General features: G+C 47.2%; 1 protein-coding gene and 1 non-coding gene across 11 annotated transcripts in view; both read left to right on the forward strand.

The window, feature by feature from the left end:
- LARGE1 (LARGE xylosyl- and glucuronyltransferase 1) overlaps window positions 1-26,003 on the forward strand; it is a 534,909-nt gene that overhangs the window by 174,488 nt on the left and 334,418 nt on the right. The window lies entirely within an intron of this gene.
- On the forward strand, window positions 18,640-18,777 carry LOC124230659 (small nucleolar RNA SNORA76). Its single transcript, XR_006886263.1, has one exon. It is a non-coding gene; the product is annotated as a small nucleolar RNA SNORA76 (small nucleolar RNA).

Below are 26,003 nucleotides of genomic sequence, written 5' to 3' on the forward strand. Positions count from 1 at the left end.
GACATCAACAAGTGTTGTTAAAAACGTGTTGCCAAGACAATGAGATTGCAGCAGAGAGTTTGATCACAAGGCAGCCACATGAGGAATTGGGAAAATGCGTCTCAAATCCACCTTGCCCAAAGTGGGGGCTCAAGGATATTCATGGGGTGGGGGACAAGGTGGTCTGAAATGTGGAGATGGATGATTGGAGGTGAGGTAATTGATGATCTGCGCAAGCGTAGTCAGACTTCCTGCCTCTTCATAGGACACATGTTCACAAAATGGCGGTGTTGGCATGATCTGAGGGTGGAGTTTTTAGTCTCTTCATGTCAAAAGGTCACTTATTGGACATGTGCTTGGGCCCATTTGATGAGTTGGTGGTCTCAACCAGCCTGGAGTGGACAGAGGGTTCTAATTCCTGAAAAACAGCTCACACACCCATTGCCATGGTGACCCAGGCTCCAGGGAGATGTTGTCTATAGGAGCCTGGTGGGAGTCAGACAGCATATTGCCTAAGCAGCACAGCTAACAGTGGGTGAGGGAACAACTAAAAGCTATAATCAGTAATTGCAAAAAGGAAAAAAACTTTAGTTACTAGCTAGTTAATCATCAATGGCTGTCTGCCATTTCAACAGCATCGTCATTCTTATGATGATGGTGTAGTTATTTATCCAGCAAGTATTTGAGTAGTGTTTACTGTGTATATTACGTTGCACTGAGCCCAGAGATAAGTGAGAAAGCCATTGTTCCTGCCTTCCAGGAGATCATGATGGGGTTTGAGAGCCACACCTAAGCATGGGCTTCCCGGCTTGCTCTGAACGTTTGGGTCTGGCTAAATAGAGCAGGAGGATGGCGAGGCCGACTGGAGAGGCAGGTTCCCTGCTCTCCAGCCTTCTTCCTGGGCTAGCGGTTTCCCTCCTTTGATTCCTGGTGAACATGGCCATGGGGAGAGGGAGGACCTTGTTCATTGGTTCCCCGGTTCCTGATAAACCTGGACTGGGAGAGACTGTCCCTGAATCCCAGCAGCTGGCTCTTTGAAATGACAGACACTGTCACATTGTTACTGTTACTACCCTGTGCCTTCAAAATCCCGTCAGAATCGGGTGGGCAGATTGCTGCCACCTCTCCCCTGTGCTCGCCCCACACAGCCACAGAGGGGTCCTCTCAACACACAGCCATATTGCAAAGCTCCTCTGCTCAAAACTCTCCATCAGACCTACCACTGGCCCTCCAGGATCTTCCTGAGCTGCTCCCTCTCTGACCCCATCCCACCAACTCCTCTCCTGTCTCTGCTCCTCCTCCTCACCCCTTCAGCTCCCTCTACTCCCACCACAGCTGCTCTCCTTAGTATGCCCATTGCTCTTGCTCCTCTGGGAATGCTCTCCCTCCAGATCCATCATGGCTCCCTCCTTCACTCCCTGCAGGTCTTTATTCACACTTCACCTTATAAGAGAAGCCTTCCCTCAGGGCCCTTTATGAAATAGCAACCTTCTTCGTCCCCACCCCATATTTCCTTACTTTATTTTCTTCACAACTCTGATCACCACCTAGCACATCCACTGTGTTTTATTGTCATTGAGGCTGTTGCATATCTGTGTTCTCCCACTAGAATGTCAATGCCCTGAGGGTAGGCAATTTGTTGGCCTTGTTCAGTGTCTGGAAGAGTACCTCACACATCCTGGGCACATAATAATAATTGGTAGATGAATGGATGGATGGGTGGATAGACTGGATGGATGGATGGATGGATGGATAGATTGGATGGATGGATGGATGGATGGATAGATTGATGGATGGGTGGGTGGATGGATGGATAGATAGATGGGTTCTCTCATGAGGAAGGAGTTGTTAAGATGACTCCATGTTAAATAACATTGCCAAGAGTGTGCAGAACCTTTGTTTGCCATTTCCTGGGAGGGGTGGTCCTCCAGTACTGTGACCTGGGTACTGGTAGAGTCAGTACCTGTTGACAGCTCTGAGTGGTAGCAGTTCCATGTCATGTCAACCCTTCCCTTCTCTATCTTGAGAGAGTTCTCTCCTAGTTGATGAGCCCACCTGGCCGTACAGATGAGGGCATGAAGGGTGACCCTTGTAGAACTCTGTGCTGACAGCCCTAGATTCATGCCTCTGACCCAAAAGCATTACCAGCCTCATCAAGAAAGACCTGTCTTTGTGTTCTGGGCCTTTCATCCTGGAACTCTTACTGCTCCCTCTGCTTTGTTCACTCCCCCTCATGCTCTCTTTTCATCCTTCCCATCTAATGCATGTGGAATTTTTAGGAGGAAAGAAAAATATGCATTTCGTTGTTGTCGCTCCTCTAACCCGTTGTCTTCCACCCTGCGTCCTGCACAGAATCCACCTGTCACTCTGGCACGCTCCATTGCCCACAAGCCTCTTGCTCCCAGCCTGTGTTTTCTTGCACAATTCATTCTATTCCCTCTGTCACTCTGACTCACATCCTGCCTGTCCCCCCGCACCCTCCACGCTGTCACTGGTGGCACTTCCCTGGTCCACACCCTCCTGTCCACTAAGCTTCCTTGGACCTTTCCTCTCTCAGATCGTGCAGCCTTCTTCAGCCGATGTGTCAGCACCATTCCATTTTCGAAGCAGGGAGCTGGTTTGGTCTGCACTGGCCCCAAGTTTTTCCTCATGGTACCCCCAGACTCCCTTATTCTCTTCCCTGTATTGGCTGCCACCAAGGGCTGGGCTCAGAGATGAATCCCAGTCGCACTGGTGGCCGGGGCCAGGCCCTGCTCAGGCTGAAGGTGGTGTTGGGAGCTGTGGGCATGAGTGAGGTCCCCCAAAGACATCATAATGCATGGGGAGTGGGAAAAGCAAAGAGCGCTCAGAATGGCTGTATGGATGGCGAGGTCCTGGAAGATAGGATTTTTTTCCTTCTGGTCCAGCACAAATACCATCTTCCAACAGTGTCTTTGTCCTTTTCCAAGTTCTGAACCCCCTTCCCCTTTACCACGGCTGCTTGGTTAAACCTCGTGTACCCTTTACCCAAATCTACCTGGTACCAGAGCTACTTCTATGTGTACGAGCCTTGTAATCAACAGCTACCTTTTTCATCCTTGTTTCCACCTCTGCACCTTATGGAACATCGCACATAGTAGGACTTCCAGAAGTGTCTGTAGTCATGAACTTGCTGGTCAAAGAAAGACAGCATGAGGGTGGCAGTCTCTAGAATTTCTTTGCCTGTTACCCACCTTCTGGCTCTCATGTGAGAGATCCAGAGATGGCCTGCCTCCCTTTTTCCCTGGACCCTGGAGGTTGGACGTCTTTGACCATGAACCAACTCTTGACTTGCTTTGCAGCCAGCCTGGAAATTCATTTAATGCATTTCCCCTTTTACAAGAGCTTCATCAAGGTCTTTTAAACTTGGAACTTTTCTTTCCTGTAATTGCCCCTAATGGCTGTCTTGTCTGAAGAAGTCTTTGTTAGATCTTATCTGACCCCTCAATCATGCCTTCTGCCTCCTGTTATTCCCCGAGTCCTTCCTCGACATTCCAGAGGAATCTGTCTCAAGGGTTGTACCACTCCCTGCTCAAAAGCCTTCTGTGACTCCTTATTGCCTAGAGAACAAAAGAGTCTGGCCAGGAGTTTTTAGCTTCACATTTACTGCCTTCTGGGATTTTCCTCTAACTCCCCTTTCCAACTCTATCAAAGCAGTTCACCCCCAGCCACCAACCTCATCTCCTGCTCAGCTCACGACCCCAGCCCTCAACATACCCACGCTTCGGCCATCAGAGGTGATTCTCCAAATGGATGTGTCTGCATGCTGTCGCTCGTGCAGTGCTCGCCTCCTTTCTCCGAGGTCAACCCCATCTTTTCTGTACAGTCTACCTTAACTGTTTCCCTACCAATACTATGTCCTGCTCTGTCCTGTCAGAATTATTTCTTCCCTCCTCATTATTGCCATTATACCTCCCTCCATTGTGGGAGTTATTATAATGTGCCTTCTCCTATGACAGCTGTCTGTTTTTGCCTGTCTGCTTGATTCCAGGGGCAGGAATGGTGTATCTCCATCATGTCCAGCTTAGTATCATGCACATCATAGATCTCAACACGTTTTCATTCAGTCAAAGAACTTTTGATGTTGTCTTTGTCACATTTGCTGTCATCACTTTCATCATTGTCCCGTCATCGTCATTAATATCTTCATAGTGACTTAGAATTGATGAAGTAATTTCCTATCCAGGCTCTCCATTGTACTTCTGGCTGCTGTGTATAAAACAGTATGACAAAAGGCAAAGATAAAAAATAGAAAACTGTGTCAGGGTTATACACAGAACTTTCATGTTCCCATTTAGCATCAAAGAAGATACCACTCAGACCAGAAGATCAATGATTTCATGTGCAGAGGGGACGTGGAGTCCAGAGCTTCTGTGAGAAGAGAAGTTGGTTGTCCTCACAGGGCGCCGATAGTTTTTCTGTCATATCTTTAACCTGCAGCGACCAATCAGCTTAAAAGGAGTGGCACACGCATGGATTGGGTGGCTGTGCTGGTCCTGCATCTGTCAAATTTGTAAGCCGCTCTTGAATTGGGAGCCTAGATCTGACTTAAAAGATGCCGCTTCAAGACACCTCGCGGAAATGTTCATGAAAGCATTTCCTCTTTGTGCTCATGGGTTTCTGTCCTTTCTTTTTCTTTGCCCCAATTCAGCCAGACTTCTAAGTTAAGTGGGGAATTTCTAAGTTGTATGAATCGATAGGAATCCCCCATAATTGTCAAGTGTTGCATATTCAGATTCTCACAGAGTCTTCATGATAAACCTGAGAAAACATGTTTTTGCCCTTATTCAAGGAATGAGACACTTGAAATTCAGAAGGAGTAGATGCTTTTCCTGTGGTGAAGTGACTTGCCCAAGGTCACACAGCTGGATAGCCAGGATTTCGGTGTAAAGCTAGTGACTCCCAGTTCAGTCCTTTTTCTTCTACCTAACACCTGATCTCAGAGTCACTTCTACTGTGCAACCAGGTCACTCCTACCCAGCCATTTCACTTCCTTACTTAAAACCCTCCAGTAGCTTAGGACACTCTAAACTTCTCATGGCCTGCAAAGATTTGTTCTGTGTGGCCCCTGTCCACCATGCAGCTTTATCTCTAGTCAATTCCTCCTCTGACATTCTACATTTCAACCTTGTCTAACCACTGACCATCTTCTCTAGCCTTTGGACCTTGGACCTCCAAGTGTGCACTGGTATACTAACTCTCAGAAAAGGAAGAATAAGAAAGGCCCTGCTATGTAATATTTGCCCATTTCGGTGGTGTAAATTCCCCCACCAGTGGGAGCCAGCTCGAGTATACCACAGGAGCCAGGCTACTGGAATGCCCTCTCTTCTCTCTTTACCTACTAGATTCTTGGTTTCTTCTTGGGACTTGGTTCAGATGATGCTTCTTCCAGGCCCACCCCTCCGCTGCCTGGCAGAAGCTCTGTGTTTTCACTTGATCCCTTGCTAACATTAGTTATAAATAGCACTTACCAGACCGTATTGTAATTGTGTGTGCATGGGCATCTCCCTTCTGTTTTCTGCACTCTGTGGGTGGGTACCAGCTGTGTTTTGATTCATTTCTCTAACCTAGCACTAAGTACAAGGTCAAAGACGTAGAAGGTGTTTGACAAACGTTTGTGGAATGAAGGCATGTTTTGATTTTAAAAGGAGAGTAACCTTTGCACTTAGCTCAAGAAGAGTGTTTGTTGATGTAAGTTTTAATCCTGCAAACTTAGTTGCAGGACATACAGGTCTGCTCAAGTTTGAAAAGGGGATGGAGGTGTCATGTATAGATGGAAGTACGTGCTCGAAAACCCAGGAGCAAGAAGGACAGCTCAGTTTTTACCTGAAAATTTAGCAATTGAGGCCTTTTCTTCCAGGATGTAAGAAGCCATAGGTTCTTTCCAGTTCTCTGTCTCTCCATCTTTTCTCTCTGACTTTCTTACTGTCTTTCTTTCTCGCTCTCGCTCCCCCCACCCCATACTCTCTCCTTATCTGCCTCTCTTCATTCATCAGCTGTGTTCTTCTGACCAGCTTCCTCTGCTCTTTCTTCTTTTGCACGACCCAAAATGGTCGTCCAGTCCCAAATCTGTAGGACCTATTAGCTTAGGCACAACCACCATTGAGCACATCTCTTTGTGTGCCTTATTTAAAGTTTCCATAAGAATAAATGTGACTGGCTCAGCACTGCTGGTTGAAGCCCCCAGCCACCATCTTGGATCAGGGGTCCCTGGCTGGCACAATCAGTAGAGGGGAGGGCAGAGTCAGAGTAGGACACTCAGATGACGACGGACTTGTTTAAGACTTTAGGACTTAAGGTGGTTGCCTCTAAATGGTGCAATCCCACACTGAGTTGAAGCTAAAAATGGTGGTGAATTGGAACTGCGAGGAGGGGTAGCCACTTCCCTCTCAGTACAATAATTATGGATCAGGTTGGAAAGAGCTCAGTCCATTGGCCATGTGGCCAGCCAGCTCTTTCTTGGCTCATCTTGTTTCCACCCAGTAAGAACCTGAGTCTATTAAAAATGATCATGGCTTCAGCTTCTGCGATAGCCTCTGGGAGTCCAGTCAACACATTAATTAATTATGCTCCGTGTGCACAGATTTCCTCTAAAAAGCCTCCTGTCTGTTTATTTTCTTAGCCTCATTCTGCGCCTTCCAGTTTGTCCAACCTCGTTCCCCTCATAAATTGGTCACTGTCTTAGATTTCTCGCCAGCATCTGGTTTGGCTGTGCACAGTGTTGTACTCCGGTAAGCTAGCTGTGGTTCTGATGGACCATGCTTGGCCAGGGGTCCTCAGAGCAGAAGAGTGGGTCTCTGGCTTGGTCTGCCTCTTGCATCAGTACCTCCAGGTATTAACATCCTTGGGCGTTTGCTCTCTGGATGCAGTTAAGTCAGTGTGCTAATAAGAGACTGTGAGCTGATGATAAATAATAGCACATTTGGCTTGATTGAAGAGAAAGTATAGGTAGTGCCTAGAATTGTCTGCAGTGAGACAGAAAAGGTTGTCTACCTGCAGTATTGTGACTAGCCTTATTTTAAATGGCTTCTCTCACAAAGTATTACAGGAACCTAGATATTAGAAAGAGAAAAGCTTTGGAGTTGAGATGGAAGGCATGGAATCAGAGTGATGACAAGAAGAAAAGGATCTCTCAGAGGGGGAAATTAATGGTGAATGGAGTGGGGAGGCCTGGCACAGGAGGACTGGAATGGGGGTGGACAGCTTGGCTCTTTGAGACAAAGTGACTTTGAAGGAATATATTTGAAATGAAATTTCAGGACATGGTTAGTTAAATGCTTCCATGTGTGGTTTTGGTAATCTTTATCCTTCATGCATTAAGTTTCGTTTTTCACTTGTTGCACCAGAGAGAGAAATAAGTGCCAGTTGGTTTCTTAAGTACAGTCATTAGTGCCTAGGATTGTCCTGAAAAGGAACGTCTGTTGGGTCAACGGCCTCCTCAGATCACCTGTGGCTAAGAGCGCTCCTGTCCCACTGTAGGTACTTGAGTGTCCTGAGTGGATTTATTGGTCCATTTAAGGCCTCCTCTGTGGCTTTTTTGGATTTTTACAGAGTTGTAATCTGACCCCAAGGAAGTACTGAGTAGGCGAGAAGAACTGGGTCAGGGGAGAGACTGGGGCCTTATCAATATTGGAGGGAAAAAGCCATTACTCTGTGGTAGCAGCTGAGAGCAGATTTACAAAATTTTATTGGATAACAGGTCCCTGATGGAAAACATTGGTGATTGACTCTCAGAGAGTCAGGCAGAGGCACTAATTGGGATGTTTCTTCATAGCTCTAGAGAATTGCATCATTGGATGTTACAGTAGAATAAATAAATAGTACACTGTGAGTGTTGGGTGGGTGGATGGATGGATGGATGGGTGGGTGGATGGATGAGTAAATGAAAGGGAAGGAAGGGAGGAAAGAAGAGACCCATCATCATGACCCCAAAACAGAAACAACTTGGTCTGCTTGGAGAGGCAGAATATAACATACATAGCTTAGAGGAGTGTCTTTTGTGTATCAGTTGGGAATCATTTGAGTACTGGTAACAGGAAAATCAACTAACAGTGGCTTAAACAAGTAGGAGTGCGTTTGTCTCACTGTACAAGGTCTCAGAGGTAGGTGGTTGTTGCCATAGGTTCTGTGGCTCAGTAATGTTGATGGTCCGGATGGGCACCTCTCCAGCTCTTTTCTTCTCTTATTTGCGAGATGGTTGCAGGAACTCTAAGCATCAGCAAACACTAAAAATCATCCCCTCCCCAACAGCTAGTTTTTAAATATTTACCGCACACCCCTGCCTATATGTCTTATATTTGTAACAAGTAACACATAGTAGAGGCTTAATATATATTTTTGAATGAGTGCACAGGTATAGTAGCGTTGCCAGATAAAATACAAGACTCTCTGTTAACTTTGAATTTCAGATAAACATCTAAACAATTTTTAGTGTAAGTATATCCCAAAATTGCATGGTCATACTTATGCTAAAAAAATTATTAGTTCATCTGAAATTCAAATCTAATTGGATGTATTGTATTTTTATTTCCTGGTAATGCTAGGACGTAGGAGTGACTTTATGGAAATAAATCCGAAGGTTTGCCTCTGTTTCATAAAGGAAGGGTTACCTGTTTTAATTATAAGTATATGGGATGAGGTGGAAATTTGAGGGTAGATTGTGCAAAGAGTTGGAACAATTTATCTAGAGGGAAACATGAAGTTGGAATTAGTAGTTAGTGATGGAGAATTAACTCAAAATTAAATAAATTGTGGATGGCTTGTAACTCCTTAGAGAGATTTCTTAGTGTTGGTTTCAGAACAGGGGAAAGAAAGCCTGCTGCCAGCTAGGATCCACAGCATGTCAGTGTGGGTCCTTTGCTCAGTGACATCTGTCTGCGATCACATGAGAGATTTGAGCTGTGTCTGAAAGAGTAGCAGCTTGAGCTTGATGTGTCCAATGCCACTGGAGTTGCCGATGGGGTCTGATTTGTGATCCTTGCCATACGTTGCTGGATTACGGAGTTCAAGAGAGAGTTTTTGAACTGGGAGCTTGTTTGAAATCCAAATTCCTGGGTTCTACCCTTGCCTCCTGCAGCCTAGGCCCCGGAGGTGTGAGGCTCAGCATTCTTACCTTTTAACCAGCCCTGAAGGTGACTCTGATGCCACTTACGTTTGGGAGCCACTTTCCCAGAGAGGGGAGGAGCTATCAAGGAATGTTTGCTTTGCAGTTCAGAAAAAGGGCCGTCTGCAGTGGGGGACGTGAGCACAGCCAGCCTAGGGGGACCACTCGGAGACTGGTTAGTCACCCAGATGTTACCCCAGTATCCGGTTACCAGCCTGCCCTTAGGAACATTAACTTAAAGAAGCGGGATGGCGGGAATCTGTGGCGCCTCTGAGGGGCAGTGGGAGGGCTCAGTGGGCTTAGAAGAAGATGACCTGTAGGTGGTGACATGTCTTATGTTGATGTTAAGATGAAAGCCCTAGATATTAGGCAGGTACCCTGGGTTCTAGTCCTGATCTGGCCAGCAACTTGCTGAGTGACCTCATCCAACTGCCTGCTTTTCTCTGGACCTCAATTTCTGATTGTGTAAAATGACGATTTAGAGGAACAGTCCTACTTCTGATTCCTTCTAGCCCAAGGTTCTCATACAAAAGACAAAGAGTGGAAGCCCAAGGCTTTCCGCCATTGAGCATGAGTTCAGGTCTCCCTGCCTCCCAGCCAGGCTCCCTCCTCTGTTTTGTCACCTTCCTCATTTCTCTCCACTGCTTGCAAACAAGTCCTTCTGGCAGTGTCCCTGGTGCGGATGTGAGAGGACACTGGCTGTGACTTGAATTCCAAGGATAGCCCGGAGTGAGCTGGGGAACCTTGGAGCCCATCAGACCTGAGTTTCAAATTTCTAACCTGGGGGGTAGACCAGGTGATGCTGGATGAGTAAGTTAACCTGCTGGAGTCTCACTTGCTCAGTCTGAGTCAAGGCCTAATGAGCCCAAACTCAGAAGGGAGTGGTGATGAACTGAGATAAAGTACCGAGAGACTGACTCCCTCTCTCCTGCCTCTTCTGATAGGGTCATCCAAAAGATGCCTCGCTCAGGCCACTTCTGTGTGTCTTCAGAGGTCTCTGCTCAGTACACATGAGGTAGTCACCCTGCATCCTTCCATAGTCTGAGGTGGCTTAAGTTGGGATTCAGGATGCTGAGGAGGCCAGGGTGAGGTTCGAATGGGTCAGAGATCTGTGTGTGGTCAGTCGTTCCTGGAGAAGTATGTGGGGCCTATGACAGACCTAGGTGAGAGCAAGTTGGGTAGCAATATGAGGCGATGCCACAGTCCATTTTACCTGCACATTGCAGATTATTTTTCCAGTTTCTTTGTTTTTCTTTCTTTGATTGGTTTGTTCCTCAAGTAAATTTGTATTGCAATTCTTAATTTCACATTTATATGACCAAAGTGGTTATTACTTGTCTCCATCTCCAGTATGTTGTGTGGTGCCTTTTATCTCAATTTTGACTTTGCTCATTTAGTCCTATGAAGGTAGGTATAATTCTTTTCCCCCGTTCATAGATGAGGCCACAGGCTTAGTGAGGGAAGGAGTGTCCCCAGGCAAGGAAGCCAGGATTTGAACTGGTTTGTCTGACTCCAGAGGTGGCACTTTAATTTTCCCAGGCAAAGACCAACTTTCTCGTTTCATTGGAGTCTCATGATCACATGACGAAGTAGGGAGACCATTTCTGCCCTGTCCCTCACAACGGTAGGATGGTGGGAACTTCCGGCTGTAGTAGCCCATTTCGTAGGAAGGCAGGAGCCGGTCCCCAGTTGGCTGGACCAGTACACAAGATGATCCAGTTCATTGTTGTTGGCAGGTGGGGGCTCTTTTTTAAATGCTGAATATCAAGGAGGAAGCATAAACAAATACATGGATTTACCATTTAAGACTTAAGAAATTTATACCTGGAAGAGAAAAGTCTAAAACAAAACCACCAACTAGATAATTAGGGAACTGTCTGATTAATCAGGGTGTCAGCCTGGTTTGCTGTGTCCAGCTCTGTGTGCTGGCTGGTGTGTTTGAAAAGCAACCACTAATAACCACAGTAATGAGTGATCCCCAAGCTGTCATTACTGTGCTTCCAGCAGGAAGACATGGCGCCCTGAGTTTATGTACTACCGGCATAGCAGAGGTGGGGAGGTTCTTCATGAAAGCCTGTTGAGGGATACATTTTAATGTGGTTCCAGAAGGAAGTGGAAATAGCCCTCTCATTTTTCTTTCTCTGATTCGGGGGCGTCAGGAGGTGCTGGAACCTTGTTTAAAACCAACTTCATTCATTTCTTTAATGATCATCCGAACAGCTAAACCTTCAGGGACTATTATGTATAATCGTTCTCTAAGCTGTATCCATTTTCCCTGGTCTGTAGATATATCTATCACTCTCCTCCTTTTTAAACAAAACTGATTAATTATGAGAAAATAGGTATGGAATGAAGCTCTAAGCTTCTTAGCAAATCTCAGCCCTCAAGTGGTGTGATTTTGCTCTCAAGATGGAGAAGTTCATAAAGGGGAGATTTTGAGGAGAAACAGAAAACAAATGAGCCATGGGAAGACGCAGTTTAGGTGGCTGTAAGTGAGTAGCTGTCATTGTCACCATCAACAAATATTTATGCTACACCTTCCTTGAGTATAACTGCCACGCGAGGCAAATTCCTGAAGGAAAATTCCTGGAGGCCAAGGTTACTGGCCCTTCTTTTCCTGTTGTCGCTTCTGCTTCCTTTTTAAAAAGACTCCTACGTTAGTAGCTTTTCTTGCTAGTAGGATGCGTGATACCCTCGTGTGTACACACACACACATTCTCTCTCCCTCTATCCTTTCATCCCTCTCCCCATCCGTTCATCCCACTCTCTAGCTCTTCACCCCTCTTTATCCATCTATCCTTTCATCCCTCTCTCATCCCTGCATTCCTCTCTCCATCCCTTCATCCCTCCCTCCCTCCACTTGCCCCTCCCCTATCTCTTTCTTCCCCCCTCCCTCCCTTCCTCCCACTCTCAATTGCCGTGACTCTAACTAATCTTGGTTTCTTCATCCGAACAGCTGTTGTTCATCTGTTCCTTTCTGTGTCTTGACCACACTTGGAGCCAAGTTGAGATTTCCTGATGATTTTCCATCAGTGATATAGTGGAGTGTGTGGCTCACCTGGTTGCCTCGTGGCTGGACTGTCATTCTGCTGTGCCTCATAGCCAGTGGGTCCTTGGCCTCAGGGAACACTCCCCTCTTGTGCTGTTCTCTTCTTGAAGGCCTCTGGTCCCATGACCCATCTGATCTTGCCTGGCTCAAGACTACTTAGGATGCTCAGGGAAGGGCCATTTCTCCGTTTGAAGGTGGCATCTTTACTGGCCCAAGGCCTTTCATGTCCAGCGTTAGGCTTGGCCTCCAGGTTCTTTGGCTTGCCTATCAAGGTAGCATCCGCTGTCTTGTTCTTCACCCCACAAGGTTGTTGAATGGGGTAGTGGGAGTGGTTAAAGTTCTCTAGAATCAAACTACCTGGGGTCGAATCTTGGCATTAGCTTCTTCTGGTTGGGTGATTTGGGACAAGTTACTCTGCTTCCCTGGACCTCAATTTCTTCATCTATAAAATGGCACACCGCTAACTATGCAGCAAGCATGAGCTCTTTATTTTCTGCAATCTGAAAGAAGTAACTTATAATTAAAACTCATATTTCTGCCTTCTTTCCCCTACTCTCTTCTCTTTTCTCACTTTCTGCTCCTCTCATGTGGCCGTAGGCAGCACGCCTTTTTCCTGAACAGCATCATATGAGTTGGTCTACTGTGAGCAACTCACCTCACTTCTCTAGAGTAAGAGGATCATCTCCCTGGTTTCCAGAGCATCCTCCAGACTTTTATTCCATTCAGTATTTTAGGGCATGTTTCAATGAAAGTATGAGAGATTCTGGGTTGAAGCTGGGTGTAGCAGTGTATTGTGACACAGAGGTTCAAACCCTTGAAAGAGATCAATCCGGTCTGCTCTCAGAGTCTCAGGTTCTGCCTTCCTCGTCTCCTTTTGCAGCCCCACTTGGACCCTTGGCTCCAGCAGTTCACAAAATATGGGAGCCCCGTGGCCGCACCTCGCCCTTTGCACCGCCCCTGCCTTAGCACAGACTTTCTCCCTTCTGCCTTGTTCCACCGTGTTCACCTTGTGAAGCTGCTGTAACTCTGTGGATTTAAGTGGGAGTCAGGTGTTTCTCATTCCGTTACCACTCTTATAATACCTGGCACACTCATGCGTGCTCGGTACCTAGCACAGTGCCTCGTACACAGTAGGGGTTCAAAAAATGGTGAATGAGTGATTTTCTAAAGTAAGAGTTTGGAACAGTTTACTATCAAAGGTCTTTTTCAGCTCTGTGATTTGTTGCTTTGGAAATGTCTAAAAAGTTTCATTGGTCTTTTGAGAGGAATGTCATACAACATTTATATTCCACTCTGATAACCTTTTGTTGAGATGTGACCGCCCGTTGAAATGCGCCCATGATTTTAAAGAACTTCGCTGTCTCCTTCCCTAGCATATAGGACCTCCTCACCAGCCTTGGGTCATCGTGCTTGTCATTGGGGCCGTCTTCCTTGATTTGTTCTACTCCAGTCAAAGCAGGGCGGTTGGAATGCTATTAATTCCTTAGAAACCACTTGCGTCGTTTTATTCCTCTGCTCAGGGTAATTGAATGGGTTTCCAGTGCTCGCTGTATCCAGTCTAAATGCCTCTGTTGAAAGGACCATTCGTAGTCCGCCAGGAACCTGGGGCATCCTGCTGTTGTCAGCCCATCTTCCTTCTCCAGCCAGCCCGGCTCCTTGTTACCCTTCTCCCGTTACACATGGCATGGCTTCTGGGCCTTGAATGGATGCCACTGTTCTTCCTAACTTGCTCAGCACCCGGCCAGTTCATGCCCATGGTCATCCATGAGACCCAGACCTGGCCATTCTCTAGGGCCAAGGCCACGGTTTCCAGTTGGACTTCCCCATGGCTTCTTTGGAAACTGCGGCTGGTAGTTCTTTCCTTAAAGAGCTACTCAGACATTTGTTGAATGACAATAGCATTTTCCAAACAGGAGTGTAGACAACAGGGACAGTGGAGTTAGGTAATGATGGTGAAAGTTTTCTTCTTCTTGCCATCAAGCAGGGATCTGGCAAGAGGAAAGCACATCAAAGTAGCCTTGGGATTAATTGTCGGGGGAAAGTTTAATTGATCCTAGGGCTTTCTATCATTCTCTACCGGGGCAAAGGCCATTATTCTCAAGGACAGCTTCTTATCACTGCATTGTTTCAGTGGGTGACGCTGGCCTGACGTGCTGCCTGGATGGAAGGGAGACACACTGTAGGGAAGTACTGATTCGAGTCAGATGCGATCCTCAGCCGTGGAGCAGCAGCCCCAATGTCACCTCCTAGAGCAGAATCCTGAAACTGAAAACTGGGAAGGGTCTTTTGAGGTTACCTTGACCACTCCATCCATTCATACGTCCATTCATGCATTCAGAAAATATTTCTCGGGAAACTACTATGTGCAAGGTTTGCCACTAGGCCCCATCAAGAGGCTGTTAGGAAGCATGAAATCCTATTTGGAGAGCAGGCATCAATCAAATGGGGCCTCCCGGAGGGTTGTGATCCCACAGCTGAATGGCCTGTAATGCAGATTTTTAAAAATTGGTGCATTGCAATGGGGAATGGGTAGCTCTGCACAACCCTGGTGTCTGGACAGCCCTGAATAGAGGAGAATGAGTTATGACAGGCAGGTGCTGGCTCAACAAAGAGCAGTTTTAATCCATGAGCAGTTTCGGCATCCTCAGTGTGAATAACTGCTTGAGATAAAGTTAGTTAGACCCTGGGTACGAGTCTCAGTATCATGCTTTTTGATGCGTGACCCACTGGTAAGCTACTTAACCTTCCTGTGTATCTCATGTTCCTCAGTGGGATAAAGATGGTAATGACTGTTGTGGGTTGAATTGTGTCCCCCCTGCTCGAAAATGCTTATGTTGAAGTCCTAAGCCCCAGTACCTTAGAATGTGATGTATTTGGAGAGAGGGTCTTTAAAGAGGTGATTAAGGTAAAAAGGGGTCATATGAGTGGGCCCTAATGCAATAGGACTGATGTCCTTATAAAAGGAGACGATTGGGACACAGACACACAGGAAAGACCGTGTGAAGACACAGGGAGAAGACGGCCATCTACAAGCCAAGGAGAGAGGCCTCAGGAGACACCAACCCTGCCGACACTTTGATCTGGGCCTTTCAGCCTCCAGAATTGGGAGAAAATTAATTTCTGTTGTTTTAGCTGCCCAGTCTATGATACTTTGTTAAGGAAGTGCTAGGAACTTAATACAATGACAGTCACCTGAAAAGATGGAATGACTCAAGGAAGCCTGTAATGTAATGTTGAGGTTATAGTGTGTGGCACACGGCAGGAATCCTGGCGAGGCCAAGTAAAACAGGTTTAGGCTGGAGGCTCCATCCAGGTCTCTACGTACACATTCACCACCGCAGCCACCCTCTGTGGTGCTCTGTCCCCATAGACAGACTCAGCGCCTGGCTCACAGTCACGTTACTAAATTCTTTTTTAAATAGCAGCTCCATTCAGTGTCAGCAAGTTCTCTTCACTCTGTGGATGCCCAGTTGAAAGCACTTTTTTCTCCTCCAGGCCATGGTGTTCATTAATCCTGAGCCCTTCATGCTAGGAATGGCCAAAGGACTTGATCCTAAGGGTCGTATGGGGTGATATTTGGGGCTGCATCATTCTCAGCACCTCAGACTTCATCACCGTGGTTAACTGTCTCCACCTCTTTAAGACCTTGGCTCAGTCCAGTTGGCATGTGTGCACAAATGTCCATTTGATTGATCTCTGCTTGGCGATTCTGTGGACATTTTCACAGCCGAGTACATGTTGATTCCCTCGTTTCTCTCTCTCTGGCTTTCTCAGATGTGCTCACTGTTGTTGATTCTGATGGGGCTACTTGCCCCCAGGGCCCGCACGGTACTACTAAAATCACAATAGTGACATCAGCCACTTGGGTGTGTGGGTAGCCAGTGGGAGGCAGCTCCATCTGGAAACTAAAAAGAGAAACAAAATCCCCTTCTTGTACTTCCCCCAGACTTTCTGTGTCTTTGCAGGTAGACAGGGCCAAGTAGGGAATTTACAAATTGACACTTTTTTCCCAAAGCAGCTTGATTTTTTAAAAAGTTTTTTCATTCCAAAGAACTGGGAGCAGGGAGTCAGTCAGGTTGGCTGGGAAGCCAGCTCAATTGGAGAAAGGCGGGCTTGTGTGCCCGGAGTCCTGTATGCTTGGAGAGTCTTGGTTGTGTGCTGCAAGTGTCACCATAAACCCCAGCAAGAGAAGCCCTCCAACCATTTCCAGCTGTTAACACCTGGAGACTTTCTAAGTTACAATGAAAAGAGCATCCCTTGGCAAGCCGAACTTGACTTTGCGAATTTCATTAGGTGGAGCTTGAATGCTTTTCCTCTTCACGTGAGCACTCCCTGTATCTTACTGATGAACACGCAGTAAAAAGATCAGGCTGCAAGTGCCAGAGGGTAGGTGTGGTCCTGGAGGTCTCCCGGGAGCACTTGGCAGAAGGATGACAAGGAGAAATGCACATCTGGCTAGCGTCAGGACGGTGAGGACGGAAGCCTCAGTGTCTCTTCCCCCTTCTCCCTCCCATTTCTTTATTAGTCATAACAGGATTCAGCTGCAATTGGTCTTGGGTATCAATTTTGGATCTCCTGGAGATGACAGCATTTTGACTTGGTGATGCAAGTAATGATTTCTTTTTCAGTCTGCAGTAATACCAAGATGCGACTTGATGTGGAATCTGGAAGAATCTGTGATGGTAGCTGCCTTAGGGCAGAAAGTCTGTGCGTTTTGAGGAAAAGAACTTCTAAGGTGGTAGGTTAATAGTGCAAATGATCTAGGACTCAGGCGTCTTATCTGGATTTGCTGAATCACTTCCTTTCCTTGAAGCTATTCAGTCAGTCTTGACTAGAATCTCCCCGCTCCAAAGCGGAGACTGAAATGACATCATGTATTTATTTAATAATTTTATTAGTCTTCTTGAGGCCGAGACCCATTTGCCCCAGGTCACACATTGAGTTCTTGGCAGAGCTGGGACGTGAACCTCTGACTTCTTTCCCAGCCTGCTGCTCTTCCCCTGATTCTGAGCTACTTCTGCTTTCGAGGAGTTCTCACCTTTCTGCTCCCGCCTCTGCACTGCAGAGCGTGCCTCTGAGAAAGGAGCCTTCCGTTCTCTCCAGGGCTCTGAGAAGGCCCCTTTTAGCCGCTGGAGGCGGTCTGCTGGAGGCCTGTGCTGAGACGTGGGCTGAGCCTTGTGATCCATGTTTGCTATAATGGGAAGCAGCCCTCAGAAGACAGAGACACGCATTTGTATGCAGCCAGTCGGATGGCATTGACATAAACACAGCACTGATCAAACTACACACAGCCAGTCCCTCTCAGGGAAGACGGACCGAAATGGAATGCTGATTTTTCTCTCCGTCTTCTTTCGAAATCTTCCTTGCCGCCCACCTGATGTATGTTAACTGTGAGGGGCAGTCTAGCATTGCGATGAAGTGCTTCGGTTTTGAAGACAGCCCTATGTCCAGATCCATTTATTGATGGCCGCATCTTCCATCTGTAATCTGTGGAACTCTTGAGGGAAGTCACTTTTCTGAGCTTCAGCTCTTTCATCTTTAAACTGGGCATGTTAATGCTTAGCTCCTAGATTTCTAGAGTTAAAAGAATATATGAATGTGACGTACTTTGCGCAGTGCCTTGCACATATTCAGCATTCAGTGGTCGGTAGGTGCTGTCCTGATCAGCAGAGCATCGTCATCATTCCTGCCTCATTGACGTGGATGGATGTGGTAGTGTATATAAGGAAGTACCCAGTCTAGAGCCTGGCCTGTGGTTATCTTTAGTAAATGAAAGCTGTTGTGATGATGTGGGATAATGCAAAGAGCTGAACCTTTTAGCAGGTACAACAGAACTGGATGATTCCAACACGTAGATTCTTTTCCCAGCCCTGTTTCAAAATAATGGTATTGCCTTGGGCAAGTCACTTTCCTTTATGGGACTTTACTTTCCTCATCAACCAAATGGGGCCAAGTGGGCCCTGTGTGATACTGAAAAGAGCTAACGGAAGGGAGGGGCATAGCTCAGTGCTGGAATAGAGTTGGGGCCAATCAGTAACTGTTGAGTCTGAATTGCTGGTGACACCCACATGGCTCTTTCTGGAGAGTGAACTGCCAGTTCATCATGAGACCTATAAATTGTGCATACCCTTTAACTCAATGATTCTATATTTAGGAATATACCATCCCTGAATATAGATTCCAAGAGAAAAACTGGAACAGGGCAGAGTGGAGCCTGTCACACTGGTTCGTAATGGTGCGGTTTAAAATACCTCAAAATGGAAAACTTCACAAGTGCCCAGCGTCGTCAGGCATTTTTGGTGATTTTAACACCATCGAACCCACTTTGGCCATGAGGAATGTCAGATGCTTGGAAAACGTATGTGGCCCTCAATTTGTGGGGAGTCCCGTTTGGCAGGGAGTTGAGCAATGGTGAAGACAACAACCCGCCATTTTAACTGAGGCCCAGAGAGAGTTTGTGATCTTTGAAATCAGTGCCTCAGTCCCTTGAGCATTGCCTTGGAACCTCTGTAGTGCCAGGCCCATGGCCTCAGGGATCTGCTGGCAGTGCCAGAGCAAACCCAGCTTGTTCAAATCCTGGGCTGCTTAGATGCCCCCTCAGCGAATCCTTTGGCAGCAAGTGACATTCGGCACACGGTGTAGCTGACAGAGGCCCTGAAGCTGTATGTGTGTGGGGAAGGATGTGACGCACGTAGTGGGTTGGAAGGGCGAGGAGCCTGGAGGCTGGCTGGAATTTAAGGGTTAAAGGCCTTTCTGTGTGTAGGCAGAAAGACTGGGCAGAGGCTGGTGGGACCATGGGCAGACGGATTATCTCCTCGACCCAGGTTTCTCTGATGGGCCCGTGCCTTGCAACAGCCGTACTTGGGGAATGGGGCTTGGTCACACAACACTTGGGGGCCTCCCAGCACCTAGGGTGCTGGCCAGAATGGTGATAGTCATCCCTCATGAGAGAAGCCAGTGAGGGAATGTTCACGAAGCTTTTGGCCCCCAGTGAGCACTCAGTGTTAGCCACCTTCCCCCTTCCTGGAGGCGAGCGGAGTCTTCTCTTTGAGGGTGGACTTTTCAGGTATATGCCAATCATCTGGCCAGGATTTTTGAGGAAACTCCCAATTGCCAGTGCCGTCCGGCTGTCCATACTCATACCTCATTATAGCTCTGCAAATAGAGATATGCAGCTTTGAAAACATTCGAATGGAATTTGGAGGGCTGGAAATAGTTAAATATACCAATAGGTTATTCCTTCTTTTCATAAAGTCATTATTGTTGATGATAAAAAAGATGAGCGTCAGTAAAATGGGGAATTAGATATGTGATAATCCCTAAGATTTAAGATCTAAAACTTGGACGATTCAGTGCTGTAGCATGGGCAATCTTAATAGATCATCTCTCTCTTTAATATCGCTTAGCAGTGGCTCCACATTGAGCATAAAATGGCAGTTCAGCCTGGTACACAAATCCTTTCATGATTTGCCCGTGGCTATCTCCTCAGTTGGTTTCATTTTTCTGACATTTTTCTTGAATGTTCCTGAAGATGTACTTCAAACAAGGTATATGTATTAGTTTTCTGTTGCTGCTGTAACAGATTACTACATACTTAGCAGCTCAAAATCATATGGATTCATTTTTTTATGCTTCTAGAGGTCAGCATTCCAACATCAGTCTCCGGGCTACAGTCAAGGTGTTGGCAGGGCTGGCTCCTTCTGGAGGCTCTTGGGGGAGAATCAGTATCCTTGCTTTTTTTAGCTTCAAGCAGTTGCCTGCTTTCCTTGGCTCATGGCCCCTCCCTCCATCTGCAAAGCACATCACTGCAACCTCTACTTCCATCATCACGTTGACTTTTCATCTGACGCTGACTCTTCCTGCATCTCCGTTATAAGGATCTTGTGATTACATTGGGCCAAGACAGATAATCCAAAATCATCTCCTCATCTCAAAATCTTTAATCAGACCTACAGTCTCTTTTGCCATGTCATGTAACATTCACATGTTCCCAGTGGCCTTCTTCGGGGGACCGTTATTCAGCCTCCCCTGGTATCGTTCCCTGGTCTTTCTACCTAGTGTTGTTGCTGCCTGAGACACCTGTTTCTGCCTTCTTTGCCAGGCTAATTCCTCTTCACCCTGCAGAGCTCAGCCTCAGGGTCTTCTCTGCGAGTTGACTTCCTTGCACCTCCTCGCTCTCCTGCCCCGTCGGCCTGGTAATGTGCCTCTCCTCCTTGCCTACCTGACATCTTCAGCCTACGCCTTTCGTAGCATCATTACACACTATTATAATTGCGGATTTATTTGTCTGCCTGTCCCAGTAGTCCTTGGGGACAGGGAATGAATGGTAATCACCTTCTTATCTGTACCACATAGACCCATGGCTGTACTTCGTAGGCACTGGTTGATGGATGTCCAGGGAAATGGGACCAGGGTAGGAACCACACCTAGCACCATGGAGACGTCCCAAGGAGAAGCCCTTTGTCCTGATTTCCAGGCAGCCTTTTTGGCCTGGAATTGCATTTCCTCCTGGGAACTGAAGTCCTTTGAGCTTCAGCATGTCCAGGTCCTGTGTTTTCTGGCCCCCTCAGCTGTCTCATTCCGTCTTTGTTGAGCTGCAGCGGATTAACCTAAGTGAAAGCGAATAGATGATTTCCTATTAACATTTATATTGCTTTTCTTTTCTATTTCTTGACGAGGCTCTGAGGACTGGGATGGCTGCGGAAAATGTTCTTTCATCTGAATAATGTCCCTGTTGGGGGCTGGATTTGGCTTTTTGCTGGGCTGTGGAGAAGCGTGGGTGTGGTGGATGCATGAGCCCAGCAAAAATGAAGGCACAGAAGTCAGTCCAGAAACTGCAAGTGAGATTCAGTAAACGTGTCTTGAGTGCCCACTGCGTGTCTGCACCCGTGCTAGGGCTTGGCGTATGGAATGAACGTCTGGCATTTATTAAGTAGGTCTCACATGCCAAGCATTGTTCCAAGTGCTGTCATTTTATCATCTCTTTGACTTCTTAGAGCTTCCCTGTGAAATGCAGGTCTCATTATTATCCGAGTTTTACAGATAGAGAAACTCAGCCAGAGAGAGGGCGCTTCGTGTTCAAGATCACACTGTAGTAAGTGGCGTGGGCTCCAGATGCCCACCTTGCAGACAGGAAAGACTCAGTCCCTCTCCCCAAAATGCTCCTGGTCTGGAGGTGGTGTCTGACCTGGCAGTGCACTGAAGGGTGAGTGAGAGATCCACAGGTAGTCAAAGGTTTATGAAGGGCAAAAGGCAGAGGGGTTAATAGAAACAAAAGCAGGGAAGTGTGAAAGTAATTATTTCGTTCAGGGAAGAGTGAGTAGCAATTCAGGGTAGTTTAGGTTGCTTTTAAGCTTGTAGGAAAGGTTGACAAGGGAGCCAGAGACCTGAGGCACAGGCGGGTGTAGCCAGAGAATGGATTTCCCAATCTATGTCCTGGAGGTCAGCAGCTGTGGGTGAGGACGATGATGTCCACAGTAGTGTCCCTCAAATTGTAGTAGGCATACAGATGTCCTGGGATCTTGTTAAATGCAGCCTCTGATTCCTAAGGCTGGGGTGGCCTAAGAGTCTGCTTTCCTGACAAGCTCCCAAGTGATGCAGATGTGGTTGGTACCCAGATCACACTTTGAGCAGTGAGGGTGTAGAGGGGAATGCAGGCGCCGTGGGGTGAAGATGCTTGGGTATCAGCATAGTACCTTACTTTGCTGTCAGGCTAAAGGGTCGGCTGGGTCTCTGATGATGTTCTCAAGAGGAATGGCAGTAGATGGAGGGGAAAATGAGGAGTTGGGGGTAAAGGTGTTCAGCCAAGGAGGAGGAAGAACCTGGAGCTGTTCAGTTTAAAAGGAGGCCGATGGAAATAGAGCAGCGTGTCAGTGACAGACTCAATAGCATATGACAGCAGGTCCCCATAACAGACCGGAGGGAAGTTTATTTCTCTCCCACATCCAAGAGGGCAGGAGGTTGGCAGGAGGTAGGGTGGTGCAGTGGTTTAATGGTGTCATTTGGTTCTAAGAATCCTTTCAGCCTTGCCATCCTCAGCTCTAGGCTGAGGCACCTGGACATCCAATATGGCGCTTGAGCATCAACGTCCTTGTTGTAGGCCAGCAGCCAAGAGGAAGCAAGGGAGAAGGCCAGGACGGGCACATGTCTCAGTGGGCAGACCGCCTCTGAGTGGCCTTTCTGAAGTCCCACAGCCACACTTAGCTGCCATGGAGGCTGTAAGATGTAGTTTTTTTCTCTGGTTATTTTGCCCCCTTGAATGTAAGCAGGTGCTGTTCCTATGCGGAAAAGGGAGATTGGATATGGCTCAGCAACTTGGCAGTCCTTGCCACAAGTGGGATCCCTGGGGAGAACTTCAAAGAGGGGAGTGTTGAACTAATCAGGCTTGTAGAGTGCAGCTGAGTGACAGCCCTGTGTGCTCACGGGGCTCTGAATCTGCTCAGGCCCTTTGCTCATCCTAGTTCCTCAGTGTGAGTGTCTCTCCCCTCTGTCATAGAAAAGCTGTCCAAAACCTCACCCTACAAGTTCCAGCTCCACTGCCACCTCCTCCGAGAAGCCCACCAGGACTCTTGAGTTAGAATCAGTCATCCATCCCATGAACAGAGCGTGGTATTGGCACCTCCGTCAGCCCGCATTTGGTCCCATTTTGTATTTTATTTAGTCATTTGCACATGTACTACTTCTTCAGATTGCATTCGACCCCCAGCACAGTGCCTGGCGCACGATGAATTCCCAGGACGTTTTAGAGAAACTTCAGTGAGTAGTTAAACCGGAGCGATCGAGCTGAGGGTGTCCGGTGGTAGGTGTTTTTCCCAGGGTATCGCTTCTCAAACTCTAGTGTGCCTCAGAGTCAGCTGGAGGGCTTGTTAGAACGACGCCTCTGCCCCCAGTTTCTGATTTAGTAGGTCTCGTGTCGGGGGTAGGGGGAGTCTAAGAATGTGCACTTCTAGCAAGTTCCAAGATGATTCTGACGCTGCTGGTCCGGGGACAAGCCTTCGAGAACCACTGTCCTCAAGAAACACACCGATTTGCTGCTTTCCCCAGGAGAAACCTGCAATTTAAGTCGGGCCTGAAAATAGACACGGGGAGTTCAAAACAGGGAAATTAAGTCAGTGGATGAACCAATGGAGAAATATTGGGGATTGAGGGTGCTTTGGAGTCTTCTTCCCAATTTTCTTTCAAAGAAATTTCCTGTTTGACCTAATCTCAGATGCTGCCAATTGTAGCACACACCATTATTTTATATAAAGCCAATGAATTATAAAGGTTTTTAATGAAACAGTGGCACAATGGTTTCTTATCCCTTTGAATCTTTTATATCTATTGAAAGAGCCCATTTAGACCTAATTAGATGGGTTTTTATTATATTTTACTGCTATGCCTACATATATGGGAGAACATCGGCAAATATATTGGTTCAGGGGTTACTAAACCTTATGCATATCGAGTCTCACTTTTTGAATCTCTTCTTGACTCGGTGTCAGCGCCACCTGTGTTTCTGTACCTTGTGCCATCCTCCAAAACCATTGCGAGCCTCAGATCTCTTCTAAGATGCCCGCAAAGGCGCTGAAGCCCACTTTGCAGCTCTGTGCAGCTCGCCTCCTCCTGGCCTCTCTCTCAGGACTGTTGCTACCGCATCTGGTTCTCCGTCCCCTCCTGCCCCTTCCCACAACCATTTGGTGCAGAGCCTTAAAAGAGACCCCTCCAATGTTATCACTGCTGTGTGGTCCCCAGTTATCTCCAGAGGCTTCTCGACTTCCGAAATGTTAGAATGTGAAAAACTGTTTGTCTTAGACTCAATAACATTTTTTCAAACATCCACCACATGCTGGGCACATGTTTTCACTGTTGCGGCTCTTCATATAAATGGTCTCAGTTAATATTTATGATGGTGAGCCACAGTTGGCATTGTGACCCCAGTTTTATAGATGAGGACCTTGGGCCCTCATTAAACATGCAGACAAGCATTCATTCACTCCTCAGATAATTTATTGAGGTCCTACTGTAAGTCATCATTCCAGGCACTGGGAATACTGCCGTGGAAAATTCCCTGGGAGGATAGTCAGTGAAGAAATAGGTTTAAAAGATTGAATCATATGAGTGCTACAGGGAATGCTGGGTGTTAGGGAAGGCTTTGTGAGTAGATGCTGGAGTGTAAATGAGGATACACACTATATGCAAGTACAAAGGTCCTGAGGCAGGCGCGTGCTTGTCTTATTTGAGGAACAGCAAGTCTTGGATTGTTTTTACCTACAAAACTTCTGATACCAAATGTATGGGGATTTCTTCTCACACCAGTTCTCTAACTCTCTGGACAACAGCTGGGTGTCCTACAGTTCAATTCAGTTCTGACACTACCCAGAGTTATTATAGACCCCACAGGTTAAGGGCTCAGTCCCACAAGACTGTCCTTACTTCAGACCCCCATCAAAACTCCCTGGAGGTTGGAGGTGGGCTGGAGCTGAAAGTTCCAACCCTCTACTCATGCCTTGGTCTTTCTGGTGACCAGTACCCATCCTGAAGCTAGCTAGGGGTTCCAGGCCACCGGTCATCTCATTAGCATACTCAAGACCCTCTTACCATTCCAGAGATTCTGAGGGTTTTAGGGGCTCTGTGCCAGGAACTGGGGACAATGACCAAATACATGTTGATCACAACCAGGAAGCCGGTTGAGCTGGAGCAGGGGAAGCTCAAAAAAGGTTCAATAAATGGCCCAAGCTGGGGTGTGGCTGAGCTGAACTTTCCAGATCTTTGGGTTCCAAGTCCAGGGTTTGTCCACATGTAGGCAAGTCTGAGAAGCCACTGCAGATGGTACCTTTCTCTGTTTACTGGAGTGAGTTTAGTCTTTTAAGAAACAAATGATTAATTCAGTTCCAGTAGTGAGGCACAGGCCAAAAAAAAATGCTCATTGCTGTCACCACTGTGCTGTCTATGAAGGACCTAGGTGTCTGATTCCCGAGCAGCGGTTTAACCAACCCAGGTAGACATAACTGCAGGTGTGGGGCAGTCGGCGGAGGAAGCGGTGACAAAGAAATACAAACATTTCATTCCCGGTGCGTGTTCTCAAAATAGAATACGGGCCTTTCAAGTCTGTCTTCTTTGAAGAACATTGTCGAAAGGGAGACTCTGGGAGCTCACCGTGGAAGAAAGAACAGAGATCTGGGTCTTGATCCCAGCTCTGCCGGTAATTAGCCATGGGACTCTCCTATTAGAGTTCACTTACAGGCAAGAGAATGCGTGAGTTTAAACAGAAAAGGACTTATTGCCATTACGAGGTGCCTTGCAGAATTCTAGGAGAGCTAGAGGCACGGGCTCAGAGCTGCACGGAGCACTTCTCTGATCCACACGGAACCAGACCACCAGGGATGCCGTGGCTAAGAAGCCACTGAGAGAACTCCTCCTGCGAAGACCACACCCTGTCTGCCGGGGTCTGTGTGGGCAGGATGGGCGCCGTATTTCTTGATACTCATGAAGTTCAGAACTGGATACTCAGTTAGCTCGGGATCTAGTTACAGATGCCTCGGAAAGAAGCGACTGTTTCTCACTCATGCTCGCCAGAAAAGACAGAGGCGGCAGAAGAGATGGTGCACCTCCTGGTCTTCATTTTTGCCTCTGTAATCTCACGGTGTGTCCGCTTGGTGGAAACTACGTTTCACGGTAGGTGTCCTAGAGAGGGGCCAGCCCGGTGGTGTAGCAGTTAAGTTCGTGTGCCCTACCTGGGCAGCCCAGGTTTCGCCAGTTCAGATCCCGGGCGTAGATCTATGCACCATTTCTCAAGCCATGCTGTGGCAGGCATCCTACGTATAAAATGAAGGAAGATGGGCACGGATGTTAGCTCAGGGCCAATCTTCCTCA

Source organism: Equus quagga, chromosome 19, assembly GCF_021613505.1.
Source record: "Equus quagga isolate Etosha38 chromosome 19, UCLA_HA_Equagga_1.0, whole genome shotgun sequence".
Classification (NCBI taxonomy): Eukaryota; Metazoa; Chordata; class Mammalia; order Perissodactyla; family Equidae; genus Equus; species Equus quagga.